Source organism: Hordeum vulgare, chromosome 3H, assembly GCF_904849725.1.
Source record: "Hordeum vulgare subsp. vulgare chromosome 3H, MorexV3_pseudomolecules_assembly, whole genome shotgun sequence".
In the NCBI taxonomy this organism is placed as follows: Eukaryota; Viridiplantae; Streptophyta; class Magnoliopsida; order Poales; family Poaceae; genus Hordeum; species Hordeum vulgare.
In genome coordinates, this window is record NC_058520.1 from 134,045,469 (window position 1) to 134,062,380 (window position 16,912).

Consider the following 16,912-nt stretch of genomic DNA (forward strand, 5'->3'; position numbering starts at 1 on the left):
CTTCACTTATATCCTTTGGTAGGCAATTCAGCTCACATGTGCTTCACTTATATCTTTTGAGCTAGATACTTTAGCTCTATGTGCTTCACTTATATCTTTTAGAGCACAGCGGTGCGTGGCTTGGTAGTTGATCTATGCTTTGAAAGTAGTCTCAAAAGGGGTAGTTATCCAAAGGGATACGAAAACTTCCACCTTCATGTGCATTGAATAGTTAGAGAAGTTTGATTCATCTCAATTAGTTTTGAGTTGTGGTTATGGTAATATTGAAGTCATGCTAGTAAGGTCTTGTGATCTAGAAATACTTGTGTTGAAGTTAGTGATTCCCGTAGAATGCACGTATGGTGAACTGCTACGTGATGAAATCTGAGCATGATTAGTATATTGATTGTCATCCTTTGCGTGGCGGTCGGGATTGCGCGATGGTTTATACCTACCAACCCTTCCCCTAGGAGTATGCGTTGAATGCTTTGTTTCGATTACTAATAAAACTTTTGCAACAAGTATATGAGTTCTTCATGACTAATGTTGAGTCCATGGTTTAGATGCACTTTCACCTTCCACCATCACTATCTTCTTAGTGCCGTGCAACTTTCGCCGGTGCACAAAACCCACCATTAGCCTCCCTCAAAACAGCCACCATACCTACCTACTATGGCTTTTTCAAAGTCATTCCGAGATATATTGCCATGCAACTACCACCATGACATGTGCCACCACGTCTACATTGCCATTGCATGATCGTAAGAAGCTAGCATGATGTTTCCATTGATGTCTATGCCATGCTAGATCATTGCCACGGTACACTACTGAAGGCATTCCATATAGAGTCATCGTTGCTCTAAGTTTTGAGTTGAAAGTGTGATGATCATCATTAATGTAGCATTGTCCCATGTGAGGAAATAAAATAGGCCAAAGAAGCCCACCAAAATAAAAAAAAGTGGCCCAAGAGCCCACCAAAAAAAATGAGAGAAAAAGAGAGAAGGGACAATGCTACCACTTTTTCCACACTTGTGCATATTAAGCACCATGATCTTCATGATTGAGAGTCTCTCGTTTTGTCACCACCATATAGCTAGTGGGAAATTTTCATTATATAATTTGTCTTGAATATTCCAATGATAGGCTTCCTCAAAATTGCCTTAGGTCTTCGTGAGCAAGCAAGTTGGATGCATATCCTCTAGTTTTCTTTAAGAGCTTTCACATACTCGTAGCTCTAGTGCATCATTTGTATGGCAATCCCTACTCATTCACATTGATATCTATTGATGAGCATCTCCATAGCTCATTGATATGCCTAGTTAATGTGACTATCTTCTCCTTTTTTGTCTTGCAACCTCCACCACATTCCACACCATCTATAGTGCTAAAACCATGGCTCACGCTCATGTATTGCGTGAGAGTTGAAAAGGTTTGAGAAAGTAAAGGTGTGAAAAAATTACTTGGCCAATACCAGGGTTGTGCATGGTTTAAATTCGTTGTGCAATGATGATAGAGCATAGCCAGACTATATGCTTTTGTAGGGATAACTTTCTTTTGGCCTTGTTATTTTGAAAGTTCATGATTACCTTGCTAGTTTGCTTGAATATTATTGTTTCCATGTCAATAGCAAACTATTGTTTTGAATCTAATGGATCTGAACATTCAGGTCACATAAGAGGAGTTACAAAGGACATCTATGCTAGGTAGCATGAAAGCATCAAAAATTCATTCTTTCTCACTTCCCTACTCGAGGACGAGCAGGAGTTAAGCTTGGGGATGCTTGATACGTCTCAAATGTATCTATAATTTTTGATGGTTTCATGCTGTTATCTTGTCATCTTTGGATGTTTTATGTACCTTTTATATCTTTGTTTGGGACTAACTTATTAATTCAGTGCCAAGTGCGAGTTCCTGTTTTTTCTGTGTTTTTGGCTCTTTTCAGATCTGATTTTGGAACGGAGTCCAAACGGAATAAAATCCCCGAAATGTTTTTTTCCCGAACGGAAGAAGATCAGGGGGCCTGTGGGCCAAGCCAGGAGGGCTCCAGGGAGCCCACAAGCCCCCACTCCGCCACCAGGGGCGAGGCGGCGGTGGCAGGGCTTGTGGCCTCCCTGAGCGCCCCCTGACCTAGATCTTTGTCCTATATATTCCCTAAAATACAACAAAAAAATCAGGGGATCCACGAAAATACTTTTCCGCCGCCGCAAATTTCCCTTTCCGTGAGATCTCATCCGGAGACCCTTCCCGGCGCCCTACCGGAGGGGACTTTGGAGTTGGAGGGCTTCTTCATCATCATCATCACCCCTCCAATGACTCGTGAGTAGTTCACTTCAGACCTACGGGTCCATAGTTAGTAGCTAGATGGCTTCTTCTCTCTCTTGGATCTTCAATACAAAGTTCTCCATGATCTTCATGGAGATCTATCCGATGTAATCTTCTTTGGCGGTGTGTTTGTCGAGATCCGATGAATTGTGGATTTGTGATCAGATTATCTATGATATATATTTGAGTCTTTGCTGATTTCTTATATGCATGATCTGATATCCTTGTAAGTCTCTACGAGTATTGGGTTTTGTTTGGCCAACTAGATCTATGATTCTTGCAATGGGAGAAGTGCTTGGTTTTGGGTTCTACCATGTGGTGACCTTTCCCATTGAGAGTAGGGGCAGCAAGGCACACATTAAGTAGTTGCCATCAAGGGTAACAAGATGGGCTCTGTCATTGATATGAGATTGTCCATCTACATCATGTCATCTTGCTTAAGGCGTTACTCTGTTCTTTTGGACTTAATACACTAGATGCATGCTGGATAGCGGTCGACGTGTGGAGTAATAGTAGTAGATGCAGAAAGTATCGGTCTACTTGTTTTGGACGTGATGCCTATAGATATAATCATTGCCATAGATGACGTCACGACTTTGCGCGGTTCTATCAATTGCTCGGCAGTAATTTGTTCACCCACCGTCTACTTGCTTTCATGAGAGAAGCCACTAGTAAACACTACGGCCCCCGGGTCTATTCACATCTATCGTTTCCACTTTTGCTTTTACTTTACTTTGTTACTTTGTTGCTTTCAGTTCTCACTTGGCAAACAATCTATAAGGGATTGACAACCCCTTCATAGCATTGGGAGCAAGCTTTTTGTGTTTGTGCAGGATCTTGTGATACTCCTCCACTAGATCGATACCTTGGTTCTCAAGCTGAGGGAAATACTTACCACCGCTGTGCTACATCACCCTTTATGCTTCGAGGGAACACCAACGCAAGGCTCCAAGGCCACGGGGGAAATCCTTTCCATATTTGCCTAGGAAGTCCCTTAAGGCGTAGCCGCAGCAGAAGGATTCCCGGTGCCGTCGACACGACTATTTCTGGAGCCGTTGCAAGGGAAGCACAGCTGACATCAGTTTCCTCCTTCCATTTTTTCTTTTCTTCCCCTTTTGCACTTTTGGCCAAAATAGCCTTATTGGGCTGGCCGCACCAGCCCACTAAGGGCTGGTGCACCTCCTTTAGTCCTATTAGGTTCTCTCTCGGGTGAGTGGCCCCTCCCGGTAAAACCCGTGGACCCATTCGTTACTCCCGGTACTTTACCGGTAATGCCCGAAAACTATCGAGAAGAAAAATGCAAATTTCCTATATATCAATATTTACCTCCAAACCATTGCGGATCTCCTCGCGACATCCGAGATCTCATCCGAGACTCCGAAAAACTTTCAGTCACCAACATACATAACACAATAATACCGAAACGTCACCGAACCTTAAGTGTGCAGACCCTTCGGGTTCGAGAACTATGCAGACATGACCCGAGACACTCTTTGGTCAATAACCAATAGCGGGACCTGGATGCCCATATTGGCTCCTATAAGTTCTACAAAGATCTTTATCAGTTGAACCTCTATATCAAGGATTCAGTTAATTCCGTATGCTGTTCCCTTTGTCCATCAGTATGTTACTTGCCCGAGATTCGATCATTGGTATCTCTATACCTAGTTCAATCTCATTACCAGCAAGTCTCTTTACTCATTCCATAATACAAGATCCCGTGACTAACTCCTTAGTCACATTGCTTGCAATGCTTGTTGTGATGTTGTATTACCGAGTGGGCCCCGAGATACCTCTCCGTCATACGGAGTGGCAAATCCCAGTCTCGATTCGCGCCAACCCAACAGACACATTCGGAGATACATGTAGCACACCTTTATAGTCACCCAGGTACTTTTAGATGTTTGATACACACAAGGTATTCCTCCGGTGTTGAGGAGATGCATGATCTCATGGTCATAGGAACAGATACATTGACATGCAGAAAACAGTAGCAATAAGCTGACACAATCATATGCTACGTTCATAACTTGTGTCCTGTCGATCACATCATTCTCCTAATGATGTGATCCCATTATCAAGTGAAAACACTTGTGTATGGCTAGTAAACCATGACCATCTTTGATCAATGAGCTAGTCAACTAGAGATTCACTAGGGACTGTGTGTTGTCTATGTATCCACACATGTATTTGAGTTTCCAATCAATACAATTCTAGCACGGATAATAAAAGATCATCATGAACAAGGAAATTTAATAATAACCAATTTATTATTGCCTCTAGGGCATATTTCCAATAGTATCCCACTTGCACTAGACTAAGTAATCTAGTTCACATCAGTATGTGATTGTAATGAATCTAACACCCATACAGTTCTAGGGTTTGATCATGTCTTGCTTGTAAGAGAGGTTTTTAGTCAATGGGTCTGAAACATTCAGTTCCGCGTGTACTTTACAAATATCTATGTCATACTGTAGATACTTCTACCACGCTTCACTTGGAACAATTCCAAAAACTGCTCCACTATATGAATCCAATTTACTACCCAGAGTTATCCGGATTAGTGTCAAAGCTTTCATTGACGTAACCCTTTACGACGAACTCTCTAATCACCTCCATAATCGAGAAAAAAAATCCTTAGTCCACTAGTTACTAAGGATAACTTTGATCGTTGTTCAGTGATTCAAACCTGGATCACTCTTTGTAACCCTTGACAAACTCATGGCAAGGCACACACCAGGTGCGGTACACCCCGCATGGCATACTTTAGGGCCTATGGCTAAGGCGTAGGGGACGACCTTCGTCCTTTCTCTTTCGTCTGTCATGGTCGGGTTTTGAGTCTTACTCAAATTCACACCTTACAATACAGTCAAGAACTCCTTTGAGTGATCCATTTTGAACTTCTTCAAAATCTTGTCAAGGTATGTGTTCATTGAAAGTTTATCAAGCGTCTTGATCTATCTCCATAAATCTTGATGCTCATCATTCAAGCAGGCTTAATTCAGGTTTTCCTTTGAAAAACTCCTTTCAAACAACCCTATATGCTTTCTAGAAATTCTACACCATTTCCGATCAACAATATGTCAACCAGATATACGCATCAGAAAATCTATAGTGCTCCGATTCACTTTCTTGGAAATACAAGTTTCTCATAAACCTTGTATAAACTGAAAAACTTTGATCATCTCATCAAAGCGTATATTCCAACTCCGAGATGCTTGCTCGAGTCCACAGAAGGATCGCCCGAGCTTGCACACTTGTTAGCATCCTTAGGATCGACAAAACCTTCTGGTTGTATCACATATAACCTTTCCTCTAGGAAACCGTCGAGGAAACAATGTTTTGACATCCTATCTGCAAGATTTAATCATAAATAATGCAACAATTGCTAACATAATTTCAACAGACTTCAGCATTGCTACGGGAGAGAAAGTCTCATCATAGTCAACTCCTTGAATTTGGCGGAAACGTCTTTGCGACAACTCGAGCTTTCTTAACGGTGACATTCACCATCATCGTCCGTCTTCCTTTTAAATATCCACTTCTACTTAATAGCCTTTATGACCATCAAGTAGTTCTTCCAAAGTCTACACTTTGTTTTCATATATGGATCCTATCTCGAATTTCATGGCCTTCGGCCATTCATCAAAACCCGGGCCCACCATCGCTTCTCCATAGCTTGTAGGATCATTGCTGACCAGCAACATGACCTCTAAGACATGATTACCATGCTACTCTGTAGGAGTACGCGTCCTTGTCGACCTATGAGGTTTGGTAGTAACTTGATCCGAAGCTTCATGATCACCATCATCAGCTTTCCACTTCAACTAGCGTAGATGCCACAGGAACATCTTCATGCACCCTACTACTCATTGATTGAAGTGACGGTTCAATAACCTCATCAAGTTTCCACCATCCTCCCACACAATTATTTCGAGAGAAACCTTTTCTCAAGAAAGGACCCTTTTCTGGAAACAAACACTTTGCTTTCAGATTTGAGATATGACGTATTCCCAACTGTTTTGGGTATCCTATGAAGATGCTTTTATCTGCTTTGGGTTCGAGCTTATTAGGCTGAAACTTTTTCACATAAGCGTCGCAGCCCCAAACTTTGAAGAAACGACAGCTTAGATTTCTCAAAACCATATGGTGTCATCTCAACGAAATTACGTGGTTCCCTATTTAAAGTGAATGCGGTTGTCTCTAATGTCTAACCCAAAAACAATAGTGGTAATTCGATAAGAGACATCATAGTATGCACCATATCCAATAGGGCACGGCTATGACGTTCGGACACACCATCACACTATGGTGTTCCAGGTGGCATGAGTTGTGAAACAATTTTCACATTGTCTTAAATGTATACCAAACTTGCAACTTAGATATATATTTACCTCCACAATCACATCGCAGACATATTATCCTCTTGTCATGACGATCTTCAACTTCACTCTGAAATTACTTGAAGTCTTCAATATTTCAGAATTGTGATTCATCAAGCAAAAACACATGTATCTACTCAAATCAATAGTGAAGTAATAACGATATCCACTGCGTGCCTCAACACTCATTGGACTGCATACATCAAAATGTATTATTTCCAACAAGTCACTTGCTCGTTCCATCTCACTAGAAAATGAGGCCTTTTAGTCATCTTGCCCATGTGGCATGATTTTCATGTCTCAAGTGTTTCAAAATCAAGTGAGTCTAAACAATCCATCTGCATGGCATTTCTTCATGCGTTTACACCAATAGGCATGGTTCGCATGTCTCAAACGATTCAAAAAAGAGTGAGCCCAAAATCCATCAACATGGAGCTTCTTCATGTGTTTTATACCAATATGACTCAAGCAGCAGTGCCACAAGTAAGTGGTACTATCATTACTATTTTGTATCTTTTGGCAACAATATTATGAACATGTGTATCACTGTGATCGAGATTCAATAAACCATTCATTTTAGGTGCAAGACCATTGAAGGTGTTATTCAAGTAAACAAAGTAACCATTATTCTCTTTAAGTGAATAGCGTATTGCAATAAACACAATCTAATCATGGCTCTACTCAACGCAAACAACAAATAACAATTATTTAGGTTCAACACTAATCAAGATGGTAGAGGGAGCGTGCGCTGTTTTATCACATCAACCTTGGAATTACTTCCAACACACATCGTCATCTTACCCTTGCTAGTATCCGTTTATTCCGTAGCTATGATTTCAAGTTACAAAAACTTAGCAAATGAACCGGTATCTAATACCCCGGTGCTACTAGGAGTACTAGTAAAGTACACATCAATATCACATATATCCAATATACTTTTTTCGACTTTGGCAGCCTTCTCATCTACCAAGTAACTAGGGTAGTTCCTCTTCGATGACCGTTCCCCTTATATTAGAAGCACTTAGTCTCAGGTTTGGGTTTAACCTTGGGTTTCTTCATTAGAGCGGAAACTGGTTTGCCTTTCATGAAGTATCCCTTCTTTCCCTTGCCCTTCTTGAAACTAGTGGTTTCACTACCCATCAATAATTGATGCTCCTACTTGATTTCTACTTTCGTGTTGTCAAACACCGTGAATAACTCTGGGATCATCATCTCTATCCCTGACATGTTATAGTTCATCATGAAGCTCAATAACTTGGTAGCAGTGACTTTGGAGAACTATGTCAATCCCTATCTTATCTAGAAGATCAACTCCCACTCGATTCAAGCGATTGTAGTACTCAGATAATCTGAGCACATGCTCAACGATTGAGCTTTTATCCCTTACTTCACAGGCCAAGAATATTGTCGGAGGTATCATACCTTTTAACTTGGGCACAAGCCTCAAATCCCAATTTCACCTCTTGGAACATCTCATATGTTTTGCGACGTTTAAAACGTCTTCGGCGCCTCAATTCTAAGCCATTAAGCATTATGTACTAAACTATCATGTAGTCATAAAAACGTGTATGTAACATGTTCGCAACATACATACACGACACTCGGGGTTCAGCACACCAAGCGGTGCATTAAAGACATAATGCTTCTGCGCAACAATGAGGACAATCCTCAGTTTACGGGCCTAGTCTGCATTCTTGCTACTATCATCTTTCAACTAAGTTTTCTCTAGAAACATATGAAAAACAGTAGAGCTACAACACAAATTACAACATAAATTGCAAATACATATCAACTATGTTCATGATAATAAGTTCAATTAATCAAATTACTTAAGAACTACCACTCAAATTGACATCCCTCTAGTCATTCGAGTGGTACATGATCCAAATTCACTAACTCAAGTCCAATCATCACGTGAGTTGAGTTTAGCTTCAATGGTGAACATCTCCATGTTGATCATATCCACTATATGACTCATGCTCGACCTTTCGGTCTCTTGTGTTCCGAGGCCATGTCTATACATGCTAGGCTCATCAAGTTTAACCCGAGTGTTCTGCGTGTGCAACTGTTTTGCAGCCGTTGTATCTGAACGTAGAGTCGATCACACCCGATCATCACGTGGTGTTTCGAAATGACAAACTGTCGCAACAATGAACAGTCGGGGAGAATACAATTCTATCTTGAAATTTTAGTGAGGGATCACCTTATAATGCTACCGTCGTCCTAAGAAAAATAAGGTGCATAAAAGTATTAACATCACATGCAAATCATAAGTGACATGATATGGCCATGAACTTGTGCTTCTTTATCTCCATCACCAAAGCACCGGCATGATCTCCATCGTCACCGGCGCCACACCATGATCTCCATCATCATGATCTCCATCATTGTGTTGCCATCGAGGTTGTTGCACTAAATATGCTGTTACTACTAAAGCTACTACTAGCGATAAAGCAAAGCATCACAAAGCGCAAAATAATTAAAGACAACCCTATGGCTCCTGCCGGTTGCCGTAGCATCGACGTGCAAGTCAATATTTAATTATTGCAACATGATCATCTCATACATACAATATATCATATCATGTCTTTGACATTATCACATCAAAACATACCCTGCAAAAACAAGTTCGACATCCTTTAATTTGTTGTTGCAAGTTTTACATGGCCGCTATGCATATCTAGTATGATCGCATCTTACTTACGCAAAACCACAACGGTGATATGCAAGTTGCTATTTAACATTATCCAAGGACCGCCTTGGTCAAATCCGATTCAACTAAAGTTGGAGAAACCAACACCCGCCACTCATCTTTATGCAATAAATTGCATGTTAGTTGATGAAACTGGTCACCTTTCGGTCACCAACATACGTAACTCAATAATATCGAAACGTCACCGAACCTTAAGTGTGCAGACCCTGCGGGTTCGAGAACTATGCACACATGACCTGAGACACTCTCCGGTCAATAAGCAATAGCGGGACCTAGATGCCCATTTTAGCTCATACATATTCTACGAAGATCTTTATCGATTGAATCTCTATGTCAAGGATTCAGTTAATCCCGTATGTTGTTCCCTTTGTCCATCGATATGTTACTTGCCCGAGACTCGATCGTCGGTATTTCTGTACCTAGTTCAATCTCGTTACCGGCAAGTCTCTTTACTCGTTCCATAATACAAGATCCCGTGACTAACTCCTTAGTCACATTGCTTGCAAGGCTTGTTGTGATGTTGTATTACCGAGTGGGCCCCGAGATACCTCTCCATCATACGGAGTGACAAATCCTAGCCTCGATTCACGCCAACCCAACACACACCTTCGGAGATACCTGTAGAGCACTTTTATAGTCACCTAGTTAGGTTGCAACGTTTGATACGCACAAGGTGTTCCTCCGGTGTCCGGGAGTTGCATGATCTCATGGTCATAGGAACACATATATTGACATGCAAAAAATAGTAGCAATAAACTGACACGATAATATGCTATGTTCATAGTTTGGGTGTCCATCACATCATTCTCCTAATGATGTGATCCCGTTATCAAGTGACAACAGTTGTTTATGGCCAGGAAACCTTGACCATCTTTGATCAACGAGCTACTCAACTGGAGACTCACTAGGTATTGTGTGTTGTCTATGTATCCACAGATGTATTTGAGTTTCCAATCAATACAATTCTAGCATGGATAATATAAAATTATCATGAACAAGGAAATATAATAATAACCAATTTATTATGGCCTCTAGGGCATATTTCCGACAACATCAACCTTGTTTCTCCCATGTTGATGTGTGAGTAGTTTACCATAGACCTAAGGACCGTAGCTAGTACCTAGATGGCTATCTCTCTTGATCTTCAATACAATGATTATCACATCTTCACTTTGATCTATCCAATGTAATCTTATTATGCGGTGCGTTTGTTGGAATTTGATGAATTGTGGGTTTATGTTCATATTATTCATGATAAAGATTTGTGTCTTCTCTGAATTGTGATTATGATTCTTATTTTAATGATTATCATAGCTTCGTAAATCTTGGTGATCTATTGAAATAGTTTGGCCAACTAGATTGATATTTCTTTAGTGAAAGGGATGCATTGTAGTGGGTTCAATATCATGGATTTCTATGTCCCAATGACAGAAGGGGACAATATACGTCTTTATATTACTGCCACTAAGGATAAAACAATGGGGTTAATTCATATTGATTGAGTTCTCTTTGTCTACATCATGTCATTGTTCTCCAACGAGTACTCTGTTTGTTATGAACTTAATATGTAGAGAGGCAAGCATAGAAGTGCCCTTGAAGTGGAGTAAAAGAAATAGGTGCACGCATGAGTCTTCCTATTTGCTTATGGACGTGATGCCTATATACATATGATCATTGCCGTGAATATCACATGATTATGTGTGTAGCATAGATCATGTTTACTTCCTTTACCTCGAAGGGGAACTACTTTTGGCCACCGTTATTTGGCCCCCGATATTCATTCTTGCCGTCCCCGTTCCTTGACCGGCCTTTGCATAAGTCCTTGGCTAAAGCCTTGCCGGCCTGCTCAACACCCAGCAATTCCAATTAGTGTGGGTGGCAGGCTTATCCGGTGTGCCATGGATCTGGTAGGTTTTTTCAAGTATTTTTTCCAGAGCGGTTGGACCATCTTTGCCCGCTTTAGAGGATTTATTTTTGGGTACGGACCGTGAATTGATAAACTCTACATGTATTGTTGGGTCTTCGGCGTTGCTACCTGTATTGTTATTTCAGCGCTTGTGTTTTTTGCACTTAGGATTTTTGTTCCCGTCTCAGGCTTCCTAAGTGTCGTGGTCGCTCCTTGAGGAGATGCGTGCTAGCCAGCTGGCATCTCTCGCATAGCAGCGTGTCATTTGTGTTGTGAGGGCAGCCATGGTCCTTGGCTTATCTTGTTTGAGCTATCGGGCCAACCATTTGTCTTGGATGATGTGCGCAAAGGCAGTGATGGCTTCGGCGTTGGGGAGTCGACAATTTGTTTCTTCTTATTTAAGAACCGGTTCCAGAATTTCTGAGATGACACGCCCTCCTTTGGATAACATGGTTGAGGTCATCTGCATTCGGGGGCCGGACACAGGTGCCATGAAAATTGGACCGAAAGGCATCCTCTAGGTCTTCCCAGCTTCCGATAGAGTTTATGGGAAAGTTATGGAGCTAGTGATGTGCTGGAGCCTTAACCTTGAGAGGTAGGTATTTTACGGTGTGAATATCATCTCCTCATGACATGTGTATGTGCAGAAGGAAGTCTTCTATCCAAACAACTCAATCCATAGTAGCATCGTATTAGTCGAAGTTGATGGGTTTAAACCCTTATGGGAATGGACATTCCATGACCTTGTCTATGTATCAGAGTGGGTGTGCGGGAGCTCGGTGCCGGAATGTAACCTAGCGGGGATTGGAAGGGGTACGTTCCCTGCTTATTTCCCAAAATCAACCATGCTTGTCTATCTAGGCTTCATATCTTTCCCGGCCTACAATGCTTGGTCCCGAGTGATATGTCTCCAAAGTATCTACTTTTCCTAATGCTTTTTCTCTCATTTTGGACTGTAATTTGCATGATTTGAATGAAACTAACCCAGACTGACGATGTTTGCAGGAGAACTACCATGGTGTTGTTTTTGTGGAGAAATGGAAGTTCTCGGAATGCGACGAAACTTTTTGGAGAATTATTTTGGAAAAAAAGAAAAATACTAGAACCAAGACCCACTAGATGGGGGGGGGGGGGGTACCCGGCTTCCCACTAGGAACCACGGTGCACCCCCCTCTAGCATGCCCTGGTGTGTAGTTGATACTTGTGATTTGCGTCAGGTTTTCTGTGAAGAGGAATGAGTAATTGCAGCACAATGTGGGTAAATATTTCCCTCAATTAAGAAGCCAAGGTTTATCGATCCAATAGGAATATCAATCCTCAACCATATTCAGCAGCTGCACACAAAAGAGCAAACAACTTGCACCCAACGCGGGTAAGAGGGTTTTCAATCGCCTTGATCTCGTTATTGGCAAGCAAATGAGGTGTGTACATAATTGTAGATAGTTGTAACTTGCAAAATAAAATAAAAGACAAATAATAAGAGCGAGGAAATTATAAGTTTCCTGAATATATAAGTGAATAAACCTGGGGGCCATAGTGTTCTCTATTGGCATGTCTCATGAAAGCAACATATGGTGAATAAACAAATTACCGTTGGCTAACATAGAACAAAGGATAGTTATGTGATTTTCACGGCAATGATCGTGCGTACACATACATCACGTCCATAAGAAAATAGGCCAACTCCAGCTTGCACCTACTACTACTACTACTACTACTACTCCACCAGTCGACTGTTATCTAGCGTGCATCTAGAGTATTAAGTAAAACAGAGTAATGCTTGAAGAATGATGACATGATGTAGACAAAGTAAACTCAACCTATATGAATAAACCCCATACTATTATCCTTAGTGGTAGCAACACAAAGAGTCAACTTCTCCCATTGTGTCACTGGGACACTAGTAGGAAAAACCTTATAGGTAGGAGCCTGTGAGTAGCGCTGGAAAATAGCACGCGCTGCTGCTACTTAGCAGTAGCGCTGGAAAGGGAACGTGCTACTGCTAAGTACCGTAGTAGTACCACTGGCTGCAGTTCCAGCGCTACAGCTATACGGGGCCCAACGAGGCCATCCACAATATTTGTAGTAGTAGCGTCGGACTGTAAAAAGTGCTACTGCTACGTTCCATAGTAGTAGCACTTCCTTGGTAGCAGCGCTACTGCTAAATGGGACGCAATGAGGCCATCAACAATATCTTTAGTAGTAGCGCTGACATGTAAAACGCGCTACTGCTAAGTGTAATAGGAGTAGCGCGTCCGTGCAACCATCGCTACTGCTAAATGGGGGCAACTTCATTTACACCCACACACACCCCTCTCCCCGTTCCTCCCTATTTGCCCTCCTTTCCTCCTCCATTGTTACTTCTCCACCATTCTTGCCCTTCTTCTCTCTTTCTTCTACCTATATCCCCCCCCACACACCCTACCCAACGACCTGAGGAAGAAAAACAAAAAAAAACAAAAATAGAGAAAGCAATACAAAAGAAAAAGAAAAATAAAAGGAAAGGAAAAAAATAAATAGGAAAGAAAGGTAATAAAAATAAAATAACTAAAAGAAATTAGTAAATAAAAGCAATAAATAAAATAACGTTAGCATTAGCGCTCGTTTGGCAACTTCACTACTCATAAGTTAGCAGTAGCGCTGGAACCAAACCAGCGCTACTCCTACATAACCTAGGTCATTTAGCAGTAGCGCTAGTTTAGCACCTGCAATACTGATAAGTTAGCAGTAGTGCGGGAACGAGACCAGTGCTACTGCTAACTTTATTTTAAACCGTCCCCAAACTCCCCTAACTCCCCCTCTCCCTCCACTCCTTCCCTCTCCCCGAACTCCCACATGCGCTCCACTCCCCCCTGTCGCCACCGCCCCCACCGGAGCCCTCCCCCGCTGTCGCCGCTGAAGCCCTCCCCCCCGTCGCCGCCAGAGCCCTCCCCCACCAACAACGCCGCCGGAGCCCCCCCGCCGCCGGAGCCCTCCATGCCCGCCGGAGCCCTCCCTCGGAGCCCTCCCCACCCCGGTAAGCCCCCCACTTGGCCGGCCTGTGTCCCTCCTCTATTCCGAGTGGGTTAGTAAGATGAAGAAAATAAGAAGAAAGAAGAAGAAGAAAATAAGTTAGTGTTAGGTTATTAGTGCTAGGTTATTAGGGTTAGTAAGTTAGTGCTAGGTTATTAGTGCTAGGTTATTAGGGTTAGAAAGAAGAAGACGAAAATAATATAGTGCTAGGTTATTAGTGCTAGGTTGTTAGGGTTATTAATATTTAGAAAGAAGAAGAAGAAGAAAGATGAACAAAAAGAGGAGAAGACGTCAAGAAGAGGAGAAGTAGAAGAGGAGAATAAAAGAAGAAGAAGAAGAAGAAGAAGAAGAAGAAGAATAAGAAGAGAAGAACAGGAAGAAGAAGAGGAGGAGAATAAGAAATATAGGAGAAGAAGAAGAGGAGAAGAAAAGAAGAAGAAGAGAAGAAGAAAAGAAGAAGAAGAGGAGAAGCAGAAGAAAAAGAGGAGAAGAAGAAGAGGAGAATAAAAGAAGAAGAAGAAGAAGAAGATAAGAAAATGAAGAAGAAAAGGAGGAGAAGAAGAAATAGATGAGAAAAATGATAAATTAGAGGAGGAGCAGAATAAATAAGTTAGCTAGTGTGCTAGGTTAAATCTGTTTTTTTCTTGATAAGTTCGTGTTAATTCATCATATATTGTTTGTGTTAAGCTAGTGTGCTAGGAGGAGAACAAGAATTTTCAATCATTGTTTGATCTAGACTTTGGATTCTCTTGGTGCATTCGTATTTTGGAATTTTTCAATCATTGTTTGCTCCAGATTTTGGATGCTCTTGATGCATTCAGAAGTGTATAAACAGACAATGCAAAGATATGTACTCAATTCAGTTCCAAATTGTTGCTATATCAGAGTGGCCTATGTTTTGCCGGAATGTTGATTCATTTTCGTTCCGACAAATTTCAGGCGCTCCATATGTCCACTTTTCAGCAAAGGTCATGCCGAATTGTTTCGTGAATTTTGGCATGAATAGTGCTAGAAAGTAGGACATATGGAGTGCCCTGGAATTGCCGGAAATGGGAATGAAGAGGAGAAGTAGAGGAAAAATAGAAGAAGAGGAGAAGTAGAAGAAAAAGAGGAGAAGTAAAAGAGGAAGGAGAGGAAGAAGAGGAGGAAGAAGAGGGAATTATATTTTTTTAGGCTAATCCTGTTTTTAGAATTATTTAGGTTAATTTTGTTTTAGAATTATTTAAGTTAATTCTGTTTATAAATAACATGAACTATTATAATACGCCCCTTTTTATTATTCATGTTATTCGGCCTAGAATTAAACTATTATAATTAAATACTCGTAGGAAATTAATATGTCTAGCCACGACGAAGCCGGGGGTTCTGGTCGCGCCGGAGATGACCATTTTCAGGGAGAAGCATATTTGAAATACTTGGACCAATGCAACCCGGGGACGCAGGGTGGCAGTGAGACCAACCCCGACACCAACGCTGGGACTGCCATCACAGTGGCATCGACACCAGCACCGACACCTCCCCCAAGTCCAGCGAGGATGCTGACTTAGTCGGTGAAGGACCAAAGACGAAGAGGGCAAGAAAACCAAATGAGCTCGACACTGGACAAATCGTGGTCACAGCGATGCACCCCACTAAATTAGAGCCAACGGAGCTGGAGAAAGCGCACAAGTGCTACGACAATCAACTAGGATGCATCCTCACGAAAACCACCAATATCAACGACGAAAAGTTGAAGGAGATACCACATATGGAGAAAACGCTCCTAACGAAGTTGCACAACAGGTTCATGTTCCCCGGCCGGGATGAACAGGTAGAATATCCGTGGAAGGACAAAAACATGACAAAGATAAACAACAAGGTAATGGCAACGTTCACCAACGCCTTGGCCACCTGGAAAATACGGGTGAAAAAAGCCATTGTAAAGAATGAAACGTGGTCCAAGATTCATGCTGACAATCCGTCAATAAAGGAAGAGGACTTTGAAAAAATCAAAGAGACTTGCGCTACAGAAGCAAGCCAGCAAAAGTCGGAGAAACTGAAGGGGCTCCAAGCCAGGAACACGCCTTTCCACCGCCTCGGAAGCCATGGTTACGAGGGAAAGAGGAGCACATGGGCCTAGGAGGATGCCAAATGTGAAAGTCACGGAATTCCAGACCCCTTGGTGGAGTTCACCGACCTGTGGGAGCATGACTGGATCAGGGCCAGGCACAAGTGGGACCCGTCAACAAGATCTTTTCCACGGACCCGAACACGAGGGAGTTCATGAGACTATTGGTAATTGTTGTATTACCACCTTAATTATATTAATTAGCTTCTAATTAATTCGATAACCAGTTTTATCACATTTGTAAACCATCCACGTTCCGATTGCAGAAAGAGCAGCACCAAAAGGCAGCCGAAAGCGACGAGTCGTCTGAGTCGTCGGCGAGGCCCAAGTGGGACAACCCGTTCAACCGGGCCCTGAACATACTGAAAAATGTTCAGGTGGACAAACCTTCGCCGGGTGGACGTGTGCACGGCGTCGGAGATGGCGCCTCGTGGAAGAAATGCTACCACGAGAGGACGGAGGAAAGAAAGAAGAGATGGGAGCATACTCAA